Raw genomic sequence first — 19,883 nt, 5'->3', positions numbered from 1 at the left:
GACATGTAAACTTTAAGGATGTGTGCAGTCTGTCATCCAGCAACAGCAACAGCAGTGCTAATGGTCTTCTACATTTAAATATATACATTGGTTCATAAGTATGAGTAGAATAATGGAAGTTCTCTGAATGTTAATTCATGAGAATACAAAAGTACAATAAAGTCTATGGAGCTTATGTGTAATATTCCAAGTCTTCCAATAGAATGCAATGGTGAAAAAGAATTACAGTGGAACCCGGTTATGTCGATGTCCTAGGGGGTCGCCAAAAAGCATCGAGGTAACCGATGATCGAGATAAACGAAAATCTAAATGGCGGCAGTATATTAACGTGCTTGAAATTTCTTTATGTACATGATGTGCGTTAATAAATGAGAATGTGCATGCACGTGTTTTTGGAGGGTTTTTTACACAACAGCGTTGCCGTGATTTGTTTGATGAAGGCATGCTTTAAAAATGTACATACGTTTGTTAACAACAAAAGGCATAAGTGCACCTACTAACAGCAGAGATTTACCAGTATACAATACAAACCACCGTCCATTCTCCATACAAACCTTTATTATATTCTCCAACATTATAAACACACAGATCGCTCAAAAAAAAAAAAAACAGCGGCTGCACAGTGCCGTCTCACATTTAGTCCACATGTGGAAAAAAAGAAAATAAACAGTAACTAAGTTTCTGAAAACTTATGACCATCAGGCTGAAGTAATCCACACAAACACACAAAGCAAAGTGTCCGAAAAACTTCGTCCGCGATGCCGAGGGGAGATAAGCCGAGAGAGAGAGAGAGAGAGAGAGAGAGAGAGAGGAGAGAGAGAGAGAGAGAGAGAGAGTTTGTGAATGGAAAAATAGGAAATTAAAAATACCGCGACCGCGGCACGGCGAAGCCGAAAACCCGGAAGATCCAAAACCAACCCGAAACCAAAAGCGAGGACAGAAAAGTCTCAAGCGTGAGCGGCCGAAGGGGCGTGGCAGGTGCTTTCTCGGCCGCTTTCTCTGAAGCTCCGGCTTCAACTCCTTACCGAGAGAGCCGTGCTCCTTACCGAGAGCCGTGCTCCTTACCGAGAGAGCCGTGCTCCTTACCGAGAGCCGTGCTCCTTACCGAGAGCCGTGCTCCTTACCCTGCTCGCCCACGCGCCGGTAAGGAGCACGGCTCTCGTAAAACAAAAAATGCATATGTGCACTTACTAACAGCAGAGATTCACCAGTATACAATACAAACACCTGTAGTATCTGTAAGGTTTGATTTTTCCGCCACTTCGCGAGTTCTTCTGCGGCTGCACAGCGCCGATCGACATAACTGATGTTCAAATTTCAATTTTTTCCCCCCTGTGCTCGAGATATCAGGGTTCCACGACATAAAAAAGGTCGACATAACCGATAAAAAATGCTTAGAAAAAGCGAGAATTTGGCGGTTCCACTTCAAAAACGTTGACTTAATAGGGTTGTCGAGGTAACCGAGGGCGAGATAACCGGGTTCCACTGTATTATGCTGAAAAATGATCGTTCAGATTTATGCTGAGTGTTTTATAACCAATGTCTTCTTAAAGTTTAAGGTTAGTTTTGGAGCTTTTAATAAATCTTGCCATCTCTTTATGGTGATAATGACCTGAAGCTTAATTACACTTCCTTGTGTTTGATGTTCAATTTAATTAAAGAAATACTTTTAGGTAATTGAGAAATGGCAGATGCGAGTGCAGATTTTATTTAAATGAGCAAAAAGTAACAAACACATAAACCTGTGAAGCAAAAAACAAACATCTGCTATACAACAAACCATAAACTATAGACAACACTGTGGAACATTCAAAGGCACAGACACAATACAATGAGATACATAACAAACAGAACTTAAGTACAGCTGATAATCAGTGATAACACAGAATGTGTGTGAGCGTTCGGTGTTACAGGCCACGTGATGTGCAGGGGCTGATGGGTAATGTAGTCTTTGTGCTGAATTAAGCATAATTATTACAATTATCCCAATGCCCCCGAATACAACAACTTTATCCTCACCTCAGATCAGTAGTACAGTCTGTGTCTTTATAGTTTATTGGCTTATCCATTGACCAGTCACTCTTCATGGACACACAGCTGGGTTCAGGTGAGTCTGATCTCTTACCCTGAATCAGACTAAACACACACAACCACTGCATCATTATTACTGTTCTGCAGCAACACTGAATAATGAAACTGGAGTTAAAATCTGATGATGTTCTTATTAACACTGATCCCATTCTTTAACCTTCATACTTTATCCAGCTACAGGGACAACTTGGGGTTAGACGTGTTGCTCAGTAGCTTAATGTCACTATTCATCAGCTGGTTTTGAACATCTGGAGAAAAAACTGCTGAATTCAACTCTTCACTCGTCACTTTTCACAGATACACATCAGAGTCTGATCTGTTTAGTGTTGCTGAATGTGAGAACATTTCTATTTTTCACAGAGTCACAACCTTCACTCACCTCTCATCTTTCTTTATGTCCTGTTTCACAGAGTCGCTTATTCTGGAGGACATTTCTACTGCTACAGAGGAACCTGTACACCTACAGAGAAAGAGAGAGAGAGAAAGAGAGAGAGAGAGAGAGAAACTACTTTGATTTTTCAACAGACTTTATTAACCTATTAGTCTTCGCCACAGCTTTTGGGATTCACAGCTGAAAATGCCCTACCTATTTAAATGTTACAGTTTCTTATAAAAGTGGGCTACATACACATTTGAATATCTTTGTAAAGAAGACACTTTGAGCTTTCTATAACTTATCTTTTTGAGAATATCAAAAAGATAATAAGTTATATAAGGTTATAGATGATAAAGTACCATGAATATACATTTCCTGAATTGAATTACTATTTTCTTCATATTTAAAAACATTAAATCAGTACTGGAGCAATCCAGAAAATGTAATGCCACATGCCTCATGAGTTTATATTTTAAATTAAATGAAGATATCATGAAAAATGAGATTCCTACAAACATTTATCTGAGTCTTGTCTGGTCCGCCCCGCCCCACCCAGCCCACATTTTAGGACTCACAGCTGAAATGCCCTACCTAACTATAAATGTTAACAGTTCCTGATAAAAATGTGCTACATACACAATATGTGGAAAGAAGACACTTTGAGCTTTACTGTCAATTATTTATTGTTGCATTGCAAAGATGCATTTCCTGCATTGAACATTATTTTTTTTTGTATACAAATACATGAAATCAGTCCTGGAGAAATCCAGAAAAGTACTGGGTTGAAAGACACATGTATGAGTTTATATTTCACATTTTATGAAGATTTTCATAACAAATAAGATTCCTACAAACATTCATCTGAGACTATGTCTGATCCTTTTCTCCCTCCCCTGTTTGAGAGACACCTGCTAAACTCAGGTGGTCATTCATTCTCTATTCATACAGTTTCCAATTTAATGAACTGCTAACCATTAAAGGCTTTTGTTCTACATGTTTGGATATTGATATTGATTTGGCATTCATATTGATGACCAGGTAGCCAGACAAGCTATTGTTTTACAGTAATGACCATTTATATTGATGCCAGGCCATTCCAATCCCAACAATACACACACACACACACACACACACACACACACACACACACACACACACACACAAACACTTACACAAGCATTTTTCTTATAAAAACAAATGGGCAGTCAAACCTATAAAATCATATAAAACTGTAAAGGGAGTTCCCCTTCAGGAACTTGAGCTGCGTCGTAACGTTTTGGGAACGTTACGAACCACATGTGAAATCTGACCAATAGGTGAGTAGTGAGGTCATCGGCAGGTGACGTTGCGTAAACCAGAAAGCTACAAATGGCTGCGAGATGGTAGCAACACTAGCTTTTGCTTGTTCAGGTAAGCGATGTGTTCGGTGTGTTTTTCTGATCGAGTGATGGCTAGCAAGCAAAAATTCCGTGAATGTGTTCATCTGTGTCCCTGTTTCATTACGGGGAAGGATACGCACGATTGGTGCGTTGTTTGCCTGGGAGTGGAGCATGCGCAATTGGCTCTCGAGGGAGACAATTGCCTGCATTGTGGCCGGATGGCTATGCGCACGCTTCGCTCCCGGAGAGCACTCTTCGAGGAAAAGCTCTCTCCCTCGCGTCTCCGGTCCCGCTCTTGCCAAGGCTCGTGGGGGTTGGCAGGCCGATTTAGCAGCAGGTTTGGAGTCAGACGAGTCCTCTCCAGCCTCTCCTGCTGAATCGAGCACCTGCTCTTTCGGGGAAGCAGGCCCAATCGCTGCTTCTTCTCCCGGCGCGAGCAGCGTGGTGTTACATGCCTCTCCTTTCGAGGAGGATAAGGTGATGGATGCTAGCAAGCCCGTGGACTCCTCGCAGCCTGTGCTGTATGAGGAGCTCCTTGAGGTCGTAACATGAGCCATGTCCAAGCTGAATCTAGCTTGGCCGGTGGAAAGGCAGAAGCAGCGTGCACCCAGTAAGCTGGATGAGCGTTTTCTGCGTCCTGTTTTGCAGAGGTGTCCAGGAGACCCCGTATGCCGCGCATATTTTTTCTCGGCACTCCTCGCTTTCCGCAGACGTGGTTGGAGCTAAGAAGTGCGGCTACTGGGCGATGCCGCGTGTAGAGGAGACGCTAGCTAGCTACCTCTCCCTAGCGTAGCGTCGTCACTAAAAGCCCGGTGTTCCCTACTAAGCCGTTGTGTGCAACATCAGCCTTAGTAGGGAAGGCTTACGTGGCAACAGGCCAGGCTGCGGATTGCCTCCACACCATGGGTGTGTTGCAGGCATACCAGGCTGACCTGCTATGTGATTTGGATGAGGGACTTAGCTCGGGCCGTTGGTCGGTCCATGGCGGCCCTGGTAGCCACAGAAAGGCATCTGTGGCTCACCTTATCTGACCTCCCAGATAAAGATCGAGCTGTGCTGTTAAACGCACCGATGGCTTGTCCTGGACTGTTTGGCGATGCGGTGACGGCGGTCGTGAACAGGTTCCAGGAGTCTAAAAAGCAGTCGGCTGCGTTTCAGCAGTACCTCCCTCACCGATCTCGTGGGGCTGTTCGGCGGCAGCCCCAGCCAGGTCATTCCAGGCACCGCGAGGCCCAGAAACAGAGCGTTGCCACCCTATCTCGACGGGCAGGGCCTAAGGGCCCCCGGCGACGCCCTAAGCCCAAAAAGGAGCAGGCTGACCTGAGGGTCACCCTCGCCTCCAACAAACGGGCTGTAGTGCGTAGATCATGGTGGTCTACGTTTGGGGGGGGGGCGGCGTACACCTCACGCTACGGTGCCTGTCCCTCCCCCGCACCACCGGGAGGCCAGGCCGTTGCCTCTGCCACAAAATGTGCTTCAGATCACGGCCCCCCTCCAGCTAGTGTCTCCCTCCACTTCCGCCCAGACTCTCAGTACAAATAGGGGAGGCCCGCTGCCTCTCAGGAGGTGTCGACGGCCGCAGTACGCTTCTCCGCTGCCACAAGATGTGCTCCCTCCAGCAGTTCGCTCCCCATCTTTCCACCCGAAAGTTCGTTGCGGATGGGGTTGTTCCACCACCTCTCACGAGGTGTCGTCGGCTGCAGAGCAATGCCCCAGCCGCTCTGAGTGGGTCGTAATCGCACTAGTGCACTGGGTTTCCCTGCTACAATTTGATTGTTTTCTCATCTCCAATTTATCCCAGTGCCATATTGAATGTGGCTTAACTCATAAATGTGGGTCAGAGCGTGGACAATGCGGGGCGTTCCCAAAGTGTTGCGACGCAGCTCAAGTTCCCGAATGGGGAACTATTGATCATCGATTGGCATTTAATCTGGTTGACCACCATTTGCTTCTTACTTATACTTTTCCAGACTTTAGATTAAAGCCAAAGCATCACTTTATCGAACACCACCAGGACCTTTGTGGACTATGCGATTTAAGTCTGAGAACTCTTTCTTTAAGAAGGTTGTGCATGATGATCAAAACATTAAAAAATGCTTTTCATTAAATACTAGCAAATGATTGCCTACCATTTGGATGCACAAGCCTTTTAAAAACAGACTTGCATGTTGGAAAAGTGGTTGTGTTAGCATATCATTGTTGGATGCAACACTGAGACGTGCTGTACAAAACTAAGTTCCCACATTTGCACACTGTGTCATTGTCCAAAGCTGTTTTTTTGCATGTTATGCTAAAAACATGATCATTTCTGCAGGACACTGCAAAGGACAGCCTGAGTTCTACAAGAATAAAAGCATGTTGCCCTGATTTGACAAAGAGTTCTTTATATTGAAAAGACTCTCTGCCTCGTATATAAAAAATGAAAGATCGTATGAGCTTGTTGAAAGCAACTACACTGACATGGTTGTCCTGGATTCTGCAGCCTTAAATGACTATTACCCATTGATCACATACAGTTTTGGAGAGAATGTGTTTGTGACCTTGAAAACCTATTTGGAGCATTAAACGTACCCTACAGTGGTATGTACTACATTTATTTGTTCATTTATTTATCATTTAAATTAAATAATTAACACTGGCTTCTGCTTGACTTACAGGCTTTATTACTGCGAGTTGTCATTTCCTCCACTGAAGCCCAGCAAGTCCAGCTTCCTGAAGTGCCTGAATCAGAGCACTCTGCAACCTGTCTGATCTCAGAACTGCCCAGTGAAAGAGCAGTCTTGCATATTCAGTGGCACAAGTCATCACATCACAATGAAATGAACAGCCCTTCATCACATGATTCTAGTCTCAACTCCTCTGAAGAATCCCTTCACAGCCCCCGAGTTTCTGTTCAAAGCTATTTGAGCACTACCTCAGAATAGCCCATGCCATTCCTCATACCAACTCTGTCATTTGATGTTGAGCTGAAACTATGCCGAGGAATTGAAGCATATGAAAAAACAAAAATTTGCATTGATGTGGCTCGAGACATGAAAATTTAAATCTTTGGCAAAATTGTGCAGTTTTTGAGATAACGGCATATGCTGACAATCAGGAAATGTAAATCATTGCATCTGCACTGATCTCCAATATCCCTACCTTAAGGAGCTTAAAGGGTTATGAGGGATGGGTCATCAGCATAAAGAACAAGCTAAACAATTATAGAGCATAGTTGCTGGAGACAGGTTGTAATGGAGTTACTGTAAACAGGAAGCAAAAAGCTGCATGTGGTCGGAGTTTCACTCTGAAGAAAGTAAAGTGTGGAGAAGTCAATCATGTCCCAGAGCATCCATGCAACCACACTGACACTTCACTTAAAGAGCAAATAATTTTTCTGGTGGAAGAAACCAAAAAGGTAAGAAGAAACATAGTAGCTATTAGTGAAAATATGGAACTAACCATTTGCCTTAAAAGAAAAGGAAATGTTTGTAAATAAAAACATCAATCGCAGATTGTTTATTATTTCAAAAAAGTACATAAACTGTCTGTATATCTAATAAATTCTGATGATGTTTACATTAACATAATAGCCTACTTCATATTTAATCTTTCGAATTTCTAAGAAATTATTCTGTTGAATTTACTAAATAAAGACGATTTAAGCATAAAAATACAACTGAACAAATTAACTATTCTTTCTGCAAAGTAGTTTGTTTCATTCACTTCTGATTGTGATTTGATTTTGTATAATTAAAAAGGTTATGAATTATATTTGATACAAGTGCTTTTTATTTATTCTGAAAAGTGGAGTTCCTGTGGTATGTTTTTCATTTGTGACATTATTTTACCATATCTAGACAATTCTGCAATCAGCATCTTTAATAAAAAGGTGGGTGTTTGACAGAATGATCTTTCTAGCAGGTTGTGTTAAAGGCATAACAGAGGTAAAAGAGTTTTAAATGACATCTTTACTTGGTATCACACTATACACTTTATCTAAGGAATCTTTATCTAGGGAAGAAGATTACCACTGTGCTGTTCATTTGAGGAGCAGACACCGTGAGTTTAACCCCATGCCTGCGGGAAAGTTACTCTGAACTGTGAGTCGACCAGCAGACGCCAACTGACGGCGTTTCCTCACTGTATAGACTAAAATATACCCAAAGTAAATCACTCAACCACAAACAACTTATAATAAAAATAAAAAGATTTAGAAATAGTGTATAGAAAAGTGTGAAAAAGAAAAATATTAAGCTTAATCTCAAGAGCGTTCTCACTCACACACACAATCCACTCACTCACTCACTTCCAGCATGCACTCAGAGAGAGAGAGAAAAAGAGAGAGAGAGAGAGAGAGAGAGAGAGAGAGAGAGAAAAAGAGAGAGAGAGAGAGAACTGGGTCAAACAAATGAGTAAAAAACTTCCTCTTCTTCTTCTTCTTCTTATTATTCAATTAATATTTAAAAATATGTAAAACTATCACAAAAAGGGGGGAAAAAGGACAAGGCCTCACCTTAACAATGTAAAAACGAACTTACAATTAGAAATCCATAAATAATCATTAATATATTGATGAAACATAAACAGCAGCCCATTTATACACGATCTGCAATGAAATCGCGATTTTCCCCAATAAAACACTTTCACGCTCCAGAGCTTCATTTGGGAAAAAGGAGGAGAGTTTGAAATAAAGATCCTTAAAGAGAGAAACACTGCAGGACACATATTTACTTCACTCCAACATGGGGTGTGTTCCATCTAATCCTGGATCATCTAACGGTTCACTTCCAGCAAATCAAGTCCTACAGTAAACTGTGGAAGATCAAACTTCAGGAAAAATCACCTGAACTGTTCTTCATCCAGTGTAGATTCATAACATTCACATCTTCTAGCTTTAGATTTACATACTTACTGTGTTTTTCTCCTGGAAATGTTTTAATTCCTTTCTTCATAAAATGACGTTTTTACTTTCTTTTTGACTTATTTATTCCAAAGAGCAGGAATTCAGGAGGTGGAGTCAGGGCACACACACACACACACACACACACACACACACACACACACACACACACACAAATATAATACTTACAGTTTATTGGACACTCAGTCTGTCATTCCACATGTATATGAAATACAGCAGGCTGCAGCAGGAGAAATGAGCAGCGGGTCAGAGAAAAATCAGCAGCTGTCACCAGGTGTCAGGTTCCGTCTACCCTCCGCCTGACAGTAACTGGCTCCTGGATTGTCAACAGTAGATTGTTGCTGCTGCCAGCTGCCGATTTTTTTCTTACCGCTACTGGATTCTTATCTGCCGTGGGATTTCCCCTTGGCCCGCTTTCGTTTGCTGTATGCCGGATGCCTGCCCAGAGCAGCAGCTGATCATTTACCAACACTGCCTTTTAAAATACCTTAAACATCCATATTATTACAAATATAATATTATATATATATATTCTCTTATACCACAGATGCATAGCAGCCTCTAAATATATTTTTGAATATATTTATATATAAAACCAAATGACTTACTTTACCACTGTATAAAATGCCACTGTTTGGTTTGCACCATTTCAGTTCAGTTTTATTTAAACAGTCAAAAGCTTTTGCAGTTTGAATAAAATATTTTGCAGTTTAAGTTAAAATATCATAAATAAATTACAAGATAAATGTTGTAAAAAAAAAACTTAAAAAGACTTTAACTTACCAATTTCATTCAATTTTTGCTTAATCTTTATCTATTTTATATTCGTCTTTCCTTTCCTTGTGTTTTTATACTTAGCTTATATACTTTATAGTTTATAGTTTATACTTTTATACTTAATATTTTTATTTGATTTATTTTTTATTCTATTTTTATTTCTATTTACATGTATATTCTTCAGTATTGGATAGTCATAAAAAACATTTCACTACATATCGTTTTTTGCACAAATGTGTATGTGATAAATAAAATTTGATTTAATTTTATTTGACTTGATTTCATTTCATTTCATTCCATTTTTCTGGCTTGCTGATCCTTTAGTTTGATTCTCAAGCCTTTCTAGATCAGACAAATTGGACAAAGGAATGACGTATCTGCTGATATATGGAATTTCATCACTCTGCAACTGGGCACTGTTTTGTTTTTGCTGATTTTTGAGAACCAGTAACAGTTACTGCTTAATTACTGCTTGTGTTTTTAATACTTCAGTTAGGGGGGCTTGAGAACAGCAATGACAGATAAACATGCATCAACTTGTAGCTTGTATTTTGTAGTCCATTTGTTAGAATAATTAAATATTGAACTAAACAGTGGGTTAGATTTTATAGTTACTTTTTACTTTTTAGTTGAATTAGGCCTTTAAACAGATGGTAAGGCTGAAAATAGTTACAAACATGACAAATTGTAACAGGTTTTGTCTTGTTCTCCAGCTGCAGTGGTACAATGAATGAAAATCATTACTTTTTTTTTTTCCCTCAGAAATCAGCCAGGATCTGATCAAAATGATTTTTTAGGTAAAAAAATAATATTTATATATTGAATATAATAAATAATAAAACAATAAAATAAATATAATTTTTATATTATTTTTTGTTTGTTTATTGTTAGAAAGCACTACTTATTTACCTCAAAATGGTTTCTGAAGTACACTCCACTACTGTGAGGGATCCACCTGCCATGCCCCCTTTGGCTGTCAAACCTCGGCATTCCTCGAAGCACCCCACTTCTGCTCTCGTGCGTGCCCTGCCCGCACAAAGCTCCTCGCAATCGGGCTTCATTGAGAACACCTGAGACTCATTCGCTCATCACACCGCCTATTTAAACCCTTCCTTCACTCACATTCCGGGTCTGTTATTGTTTGTGTTATGTTCGTTACCATATGCTTCCCCTACGGAACTACTTTCCCGGAATACCGCGGTTCTGATTACTCCTCACCTTTCACGGATTCCCGTTACTCGGACTGCTTTCTCGCATTGGCTGGGATTTACTTTGACTTTGTTTGTGTGAGAATAAACTGTCTTTTCTTTAAACTCCGGCTTTCGCCTCCGTTTTCTGCCGCATAACACTAAGTACTGGCACTTGACGCTTATCACCACTCGGCCCAATATAAGCGCCTTCTCTTCCCAAAGTCGTCGTCTGTTCTACTAGATCACTAAGAAGAACATTCTAGGACTAACCCTGTTAGATTATTTAAGTTTGCAGGAACTTTACCTTTCTCGGATGATCCGAGATTCAGTGGACTTTACCTTTCCAGAGGTATTATCGGATTACATGGACTTTCACGGTACTTTTGGATTATACCAAAGTGTATGGTGTTTTTGGGTGCCTAATTAAAACCTTGCCTTTTGTTACTTCGGTTTTCGGCCTCGTTTCTCCGAACCCTGACAGAAGAACGGACCTTATACACAGAAAAAATCAAACAGCGTTACCTATGGATCAGTGGCCACTCCTGGGAGCTTACCGGCATGGATTAAACCCGGAAATCCGTTTTGGCATAGCTACCTGTGATGACACAATGGAATTGGAGGCATTCATACAGCATTCCATCCGCGTCTCCCAACACCTCAGCACCTGTCGAGCACTGGAACCGACCTCCCCCCTCGCTCCTGCCTCTCCTTCGGCTCCGGATCCTGAACCCATGCAGGTGGGCTTGCAGAGACTGTCCAAAAAGGAGAGAGAATGAAGCCTGGTGGCCGGAGCCTGTCTGTACTGTGGTAGTCAGGGTCATCAAATTTTTCAATGCAGTCCGACCCCCACATCCTGAGGTGAGCAACAGTGAGTTCTCCACAGACATCTCACACTTATCTAAGCTTTTGGTGACCCTCATAACCCATGCTCTCTCCACTTCCGTCTCCACCCTAGTCGACTCCAGCTACGCCAGGAACCTTCATCTCCCAGGCGTGCCTAGACAGTCTCCAGCTATGCCAGGAGAAGGAGCCCAGAGAACTGGCCGTCCAAACTATCCAAGGAACACCCTCTAGGGTGGGTAAAATACTGTACACCTACGATTACCCTTCAGGTCGGATTGTTTCACTGGGAAATTTTATGGTCTTGGAGAACAAAAAAGTACACTGTAGTGTAGACAAACATTTTCTGAATAATTTTCATGTTTTACTGTTATAAATACGCAGCATTTCTTTGTTAATAATTAGTATATTAGCAATTTGGAGCACTATAACAAATTTATATTTAATTACTATTCGTTGCCACTGTAATCAGACTTCAAAATGATTTTTGAGGTAACAGTAAAACAGTACTGATTTCTGGGGCAACAAAAAAGTACACGGCAGTCTACATTGTTACGTAAGAAATCTCTTCAGTGCTAATCAAAATTATTTCTCAGAAATCCTTTTGATCAGCACCAGACTAATTTCTGAGGTAAAAAATAGTATTGATATCTAAGGTCACTAAAAGGTATACTGCAGTATTTTGTTTTGTTTTTTGTTACCTCAGAAATCATTACTTTTACATTTTTACTTCGTCAATCAGTCTGGTAACAAGAAAATGTTAATGATTTCTAAGGTAAAAAAAAAGAAAGAGGTAATGATCTATGATGTAAAAAAAAAAGTGCAGTGTAGACTTGTTTTTTTTTACCTCTTGTTAACACTTGTTACCTCAGCAATCATTATTATAATTATTTTATTTTTTACATCGGAATTCAGTCATATATATATATATATAAAAAAAAAAACCTTAGTAATATAAATACACAGCAATTTAGTGATTTAAAACAGAACAGTAATTTAGAGCACTATAACAAAAAAAAATTTTTTTGTTTCCCCGGAAATCACTACTATTTTTTGTTACCTCAGAAATCATAAATTCAATATATTTTTTTTTTTTTTTATGTTTTGTGCAATTTTTTCTTTTTTTTTTTACCATTTCTGTAGTAACACAAAAATACTGGTAAGTTCTGCGGTATAAAAAATGTTGATGATTACTGAGTTTACCAAAAAAAGGTAAAGATTTATGATGTTACAAAAATAGTACACTGCAGTTTACACATGTGTCCTTAGACACTGTAGTGTACTTTTTTTCTTGCATCAGAAGTATACCTTAGAAATTAATACTATTTTATATATATATATATATATATATATATATATATATATATATATATATATATAATAAAAGCACTTTCAAAAATTTTGTAATATACAGTGCCCTCCACAATTATTGGCACCCCTGTTTAAGATGTGGTCGTGGACTTCTAAAAATTCTCCTTTTTTTTAAAACAACATAGAACCCAAATGCAAAAAAGAGAAAATCCAACCTTTCATTTAAGTACATAACTTTGGTGGTAAAAAATCATACATTTAGAAAAAAAAAACTTGAAATCATGTGTGCCACAATTATTGGCACCCCTAACAATTCCTCTGAAAAATTTAATTTATTTATTTTTTTTATATATTTTTCTGTAGTTGCTAAGGTTGGTCAGGGTATCTAGGGACTTTTAATTAGTAATTCATGATTTCCTGTTTCCTGGGGTATAAATATGACGTGACACAGAGGCCTAATTCTCTTACCCATTTGTCAACATGGCAAAGACAAGAGAACACACCATTCAAGTAAGGCAGATGTGTGTCGACCTTCATAAGTCAGGCAATGGCTACAAGAAAATAGCCACCGCCTTAACTTGCCGGTATCTACAGTCAGAGGAATCATTAAGAAGTTTAAAACAACTGGAACAGTGACAAACAAGGCTGGAAGAGGTCCCAAGTTTATCTTGCCACAACGCACAGTGAGGAGGATGGTAAGAGAAGTAAAAAAATTTCCCAAGCTCACCGTCACAGAATTGCATCAAAGAGTGGCATCTTGGGGTCACAGAGTCTCCAAAACAACCATCAGACGCCTCTACATGCCAACAAGCTGTTTGGGAGGCATGCAAGGAAAAAGCCTTTTCTCACTAACACTCACAAACGAAACGCCTGGAGTTTGCTAAGCGGTACTGGGACTTCAACTGGGATCGTGTGCTTTGGTCAGATGAGACTAAGATTGAGCTTTTGGCAACAAACACTCTAAGTGGGTCTGGCGAAACAAAAGATGAGTATGCCGAAAAGCACCTCATGCCCACCGTGAAGTATGGTGGAGGATCTGTGATGCTGTGGGCCTGTTTCTCTTCCAAAGGCCCTGGGAACCTTGTTAGGGTGCATGGCATTATGAACGCTTTGAAGTACCAGGATATTTTAAATAAAAACCTGATGGCCTCTGCCAGAAAACTGAAGATGGGTCGTCATTGGGTCTTTCAGCAGGATAATGATCCAAAACATGTGGCAAAATCTACACAAAAGTGGTTCAGCAGTCACAAACTCAAGGTCCTCCCTTTTCAGAGGAATTGTTAGGGGTGCCAATAATTGTGGCACACATGATTTCAAGTTTTTTATTTTTTCTAAATGTGTGATTTTTTTACCACCAAAGTAATGTACTTAAATGAAAGGTTGGATTTTTCTCTTTTTTTGCATTTGGGTTCTATGTTGTTTTAAAAAAAAGGAGAATTTTTAGAAGTCCACGACCACATCTTAAACAGGGGTGCCAATAATTGTGGAGGGCACTGTAAATACACAGCAAAATAGTGATTATTACACTGTGGTGTACTTGTGGTGTAGCACACTGTGGTGTATTTTTTTGTTACCTCAGACGCCTACTTTTTTGATACCATACAAAACATTACTATTTGTTGTTACCTCAGAACTCACTAGTATTTTTTTTATACCACAGAAATCATTAGGTTTTTTTTTTGTTACCTAAGTAATGGAGAGTGTGTTATAGAAGTAAAGAAAAGAGTGCAGGCAGGGTGGAGTGGATGTAGAAGAGTCAAGTCAACATTTACATTACATTTACATTTGCAGCATTTAGGAGACGCCCTTATCCAGAGCGACGTACAAAAGTGCTTTGAGTCTCTAGTAATGAATAAATCTACACTGTACACAAGATTACAAACTTAATATAAATATAACTCTTGAATGCTACAAGCTTGGAAAGTGCTAATTTAAGTGTTTCAGGAAGAGGTAGGCCTTCAATCTTTGCTTGAAGATAGCCAGGGACTCTGCTGTACGGACATCTAGGGAAAGTTAATTCTACCACCTCGGTGCCAGAACAGAGAAGACCCTTGAAGTGTCCTTACCTCTCATTCTGAGAGAAGGTGGTACCAGTCGAGCTGTGCTGGAGGATCTCAGACAGCGTGGTGCAGTGCGAGATGTGATGAGGTCACTGAGGTAAGATGGCGCTGGTCCATTTTTGGCCTTGTAGGCAAGCATCATTGTTTTGAATCTGATACATGCAGCTACTGGAAGCCAGTGAAGGGAGCGAAGCAGTGGTGTGGTGTGGGAGAACTTGGGCTGATTGAACACAAGCCGTGCAGCTGGGTTTTGGATCATTTGCAGTGGACAAATAGTGTTCAGGGGAAGACCTGCCAGCAGAGAGTTGCAATAGTTGAGTCTTGAAATGACAAGAGACTGAACAAGCACCTGGGCAGCCTGTGTGGACAGAAATGGTTGAATCCTTTGGATGTTATAGAAAAGAAATCGACAAGAATGAGCCACATTAGCGACATGTGGGAAGAAGGACAGTTCATTGTCCATAGTTACCCCAACGTTACGAGCAGTGGCTGAAGGGGAGAGCAGAGAGTCATGAAGTGTTATTTGGAGATCTTGACCTGGAAATGAGTCAAGTCAAGTTTATTTCTATAGCACCTTTCACAACAGACATTGTCTCAAAGCAGCTTTACAGATTTTTAAGAGTTAAGGTGAATGGTGTGCATTTATCCCTGATGAGCAGCCGTGGCGACTGTGGCAAGGAAAAACTCCCTTAGATGTTATGAGGAAGAAACCTTGAGCGGAACCAGACTCAAAAAAGGAAACCATCCTCATTTGGTTGACATCAAGAGTGTAATTATAAATCTTTAAACAATACAGAACACTGGAGAGTGAGAACTCACATGAGTGCTGGAATGTAAGATGATGAATAATGTTCTATCTGCAGTCTTATACAGTCTATATGTTAGTAGCTCCTAGTTTTATAAGCTCAGCATTTGTGATCATCACAAATCCAGCATCAGCTTCTCCATGCCAGAGCCTTTAAACACTGCAGGAGGTCCAATGTCAAACTCCACACATGTAGTGGGATCCAGATGGCACTGGTACATCTCTAGATGGTTCGGGATGTTTGTGAGTTCAGCATCTACTTCGAGCGTGGCGGATTGTAGCGTGTTAAAAGACTGGATAGATACATGGGAGCCAAACCATTTAGTGCTTTATAAGTAAGAAGTAATAGATTGTAGTCTATTCGAAACTTAATAGGTAGCCAATGTAGGGACGATAAGATTGGGGTTATGTGATCATATTTTTTGACCTTGTAAGAACTCTGGCTGCTGCATTCTGGACTAACTGAAGCTTGTTTATTAATGACGCAGGACATCCACCTAGTAACGCATTACAGTAGTCTATTCTGGAGGTCATAAACGCATGGACGAGCTTCTCTGCATCGGATATAGACAACATGTTTCTTAACTTAGAAATATTTCTAAGGTGAAAGAAGGCTGTTTTTGTTACTTGGTTGAAATGATATTTGAAAGACAAGTCGCTGTCTAAAATAACTCCCAGGTCTTTTACCGTTGAATTAGTGGTTACAGAACATCTGTCTAAATGCAGGTTGAGATGCTGGAGCTTCTGTATACTAGTTTTTGGGCCGATGAGCAAAATCTCAGTCTTATCAGAATTTAATAGTAGAAAGTTATGGGTCATCCAATCTCTTATTTCCTTAACACACTCAGTTAAACGAGATAATTGAGTTATATTGCCTGGTTTAGATGAGATATATAGCCACACTGTGGTGTACTTTATATGTTACCTCAGAAGAGTACTTTTTTGAAACCATAGAAAACATTACTATTTGTTGTTACCTCAGAAATCGCTAGTATTTTTGGTTACCTCAGAAATCATTATTATTTTTTTGATACCTTAGTAATCAGACCAGTATTTCGGAGGTGACAAAAAGTACACTGTGGTGTACACTTTTTACCTCAGAAGTATACTTTTTTTTACCTCAGAAATCAGTTGGTGTAAATACACAGCAATTTAGTGATTTAAAACAGAACAGTTACTTAGAGCACAATAATCATACAATTATTTAATTACTATTTTACCTCAGAAATTAGTCTGCTGCTGATCAAAATGATTTTTAAGATACATTTTTAATGAAAGTACACTGCAGTTGAACTAACTAGTATTTTTTGTTACCTGAAAAATCTGTCTGTATATATATATATATATATATATATATATATAAGCAGTTCCTGAAACATTTTCATCTGTTTTAGTTACAAATACACAACATTTTAGTGATTTAAAACAAAACAATAATTTAAAGCATTGTAACGATAAAATAATTTAATTAAGAATTTAAGATTTACAGAAACAAGGTGCTGGATTACCTTTCCTTAAAACTATAATGCAGGAGAAGAGCTTCATAGATTGTCACAAAAAAATAAATAAAACAATAATGAGTCCAGTAAACATTGTGCTTTAATATCAAATATAAAATATACAAAAATATATACAGGCAATTCTTTCGAACTTTAGATTTAGAATACAAAAGATCAGCAGGACACACTGACAGTATTTGTTGGACATCCACAACTGAACAATCCTGCAGGATTTTATAATTCCATGAAAAGAAACAAATAAAAGGCAATGGACACAAACATAGGATATATATGTGTCCATTGCCTTTTTGTGGCAGCTGGAATCCCGTATGAATTGTGAAATCCTGCAGAACACACATGCTGCACAAGTGAACAATCCGGCAGGATATTAGAAAAATAAAAAGAGGCCCTAAACCCTTAACTGCTCAGTTGTAAGTCACTCTGGATAAGGGCGTCTGCCAAATGCCTAAAATGTACTCTATTTTTATCCTTTGAAAAATAAACAAGTTAGTGTTACTTGTAAACAAATCTGCAATAACTGAAAATAATTTATATGTATATATATATATATATATATATATATATATATATATATATATATGTTTATAAATGTCATCAGTGGCGATGTTCCACAAGTGGGCTGTGAGATGGAAGAGAAAAAATTTGAGTGAGTTAGATGAAGTGGTGGAGAGTAACTTCAATGGGCATGTTGGTAAAGGAACAGAGAAGATGAGGAGGTGATGGGTAGATATAGCTTCAAGGAGAGGAATGTGGAAGGGCAGATGGTAGTAGATTTTGCTAAAAGGACAAAAATGACCGGGGTAAATACATATTTTAAGAAGAAGGAGAAGTATAGGGTGAAGTATAAGTAGACATGATGGTAAAATGAGGAAGTGCAGGAAAGGTATGCAGGAGTACAAGGAGATGCAGCAGCAGGTATAGAGGGATGTGGCAAAAGCAAAGGAAAAGGCATATGAGGAGCGGTAGGAGAAGTTGGACACTCAGGATGGAGAAAAGGATTTGTAGCGATTGGCCAGACAGAGGAACCGAGCTGGGAAGGATGTGCTGCAAGTTAGTCTGCAGATAGAAATGTGTAGACTAGTGAGGAGTGTGTGTTGAAAAGGTGAAGCACAGCTTTCATTAAACCTGCATGAAACCTGCTGATAGAAAATTAATTAGCATTTTTCAATAAATACATCAATAAATAATACATTTTGTTCAGTCAAATTCAAAAATCAATATTTTTATGCAGCAGACATGCACTCATACAAATGTGTACCGGTAGATCGACAGTAAACTCATGCTAATGCATTAAAAAAATCTAAACATAAAAATAAATACATAAATAAATTGATATTTTTGTTATTAAATAAATATAAATTATTGATAATTGTTTAATAAAATAAATAAAGACTTTTCCCTTTTATTAAAATTAGTTTAAACGCAGTGCCGGATGGAACGAACGCTAAGAAACACGTGCTGATAAAACTAATCAGTGCCTCTGAGCCAGCAACAGAGAGACGAGCGGAAGGATCGCTGAACAGTGACTAAGCGCGGGTGGACACTAAGAAAAGGCGTGCCGGCTGGCGAGGGAATTTGGGCAGTCGCTAAAGAGAGAACGCATGCCGATCCGCGAAGGACTGCCGGTGAACGTCAAGATGTAAAGGTGTCCCGAACAGCGAGTGTGTGGGTGAACCCTGGCATGAGCACTGGAAAGGAAAGCGCCAGGGTGAAAACAAAATAAGTAAATAAAGAAAGCTCTGCTTGGTGAACTTTTGCCTGTTTCTTTTTCTTCCAGTGCGGAACCACTGAGTGTTACATGTACCTTTTCAATTAAAGTAAAAATGCATTACTCCAGGCATGAGGGACGGCCTTTTTCATTTGTTGTGTTTTAATGCTAATTTTATTTTTCTGTTTTAGTTCTTACTATTTACTTTTTTCTTTTATGATTAGTATTTTTAATTACTTTTATGTTACCTCTAATTATATTACTATTTTGCACATTGCCTTTTGCACTTTGTTAAGCAGCTAGGTTGTACCAGGTAGTTGTTAGGTGCTATATGAATAAAGTTTGAATTAAATTAAAATAAATAATGGTCACCTGCCCCTCTGTAATGCTTATCTGCTCCACCTGCCCCTCTGTAATGCTCATAGGTTCCACCAGCATGTTTCTTGTCTCCTCCACCTGTGTGGTCCTCACCTGGGTCACAGTGTGTGAGATGCAGCATCATCAGCTGATCATCACTGCCACTAGAATCCTGGTTCCAACCTGTGCACGTTAAACAAGATAAATGTTTTGTTTATTTAAAACAGGTGCAGTTCAATCTCATAGTTAACGTCTATGATTTAAGTGTTAATCTGTTAAATCATGAATCCAAATAAACTGAATCATACAATACAATTTTGTGGCTCTGTGGAGGCCAAACTGACAATGTAGTAAGCTGGAATTTGACATGCATGTGTTTTGCTCTTCCTGTTATTCCCAAAGTATCCACTGCTGTGTGTTCTGATGTTGCTGTGGGAGATAGTTTAGCATGGTGATGTGTTATGGCTAAGATGTGATTAGTTAAGGGTTTTACCACTGAAATAAAAACAGTGTATTTAATGACATTCTTGCAAAATTTATCTGCGTTCAAAGCTGATAGAAATTTG

At 39.4% G+C, this 19,883-nt stretch overlaps 1 protein-coding gene and 1 pseudogene across 1 annotated transcript in view; both read right to left on the bottom strand.

Annotated features, from left to right (window-relative positions):
- The window catches only part of LOC124384328, a 44,083-nt pseudogene extending 35,312 nt beyond the window's left edge, over positions 1–8,771 (bottom strand).
- The window catches only part of LOC124384330 (guanine nucleotide exchange factor VAV3), a 209,123-nt gene that overhangs the window by 99,561 nt on the left and 89,679 nt on the right, over positions 1–19,883 (bottom strand). The window lies entirely within an intron of this gene.

This window comes from Silurus meridionalis, chromosome 4, assembly GCF_014805685.1.
Source record: "Silurus meridionalis isolate SWU-2019-XX chromosome 4, ASM1480568v1, whole genome shotgun sequence".
Classification (NCBI taxonomy): Eukaryota; Metazoa; Chordata; class Actinopteri; order Siluriformes; family Siluridae; genus Silurus; species Silurus meridionalis.
Note: the sequence above shows the minus strand (reverse complement) of the source record. Positions and strands in the feature narration are given on the sequence as shown.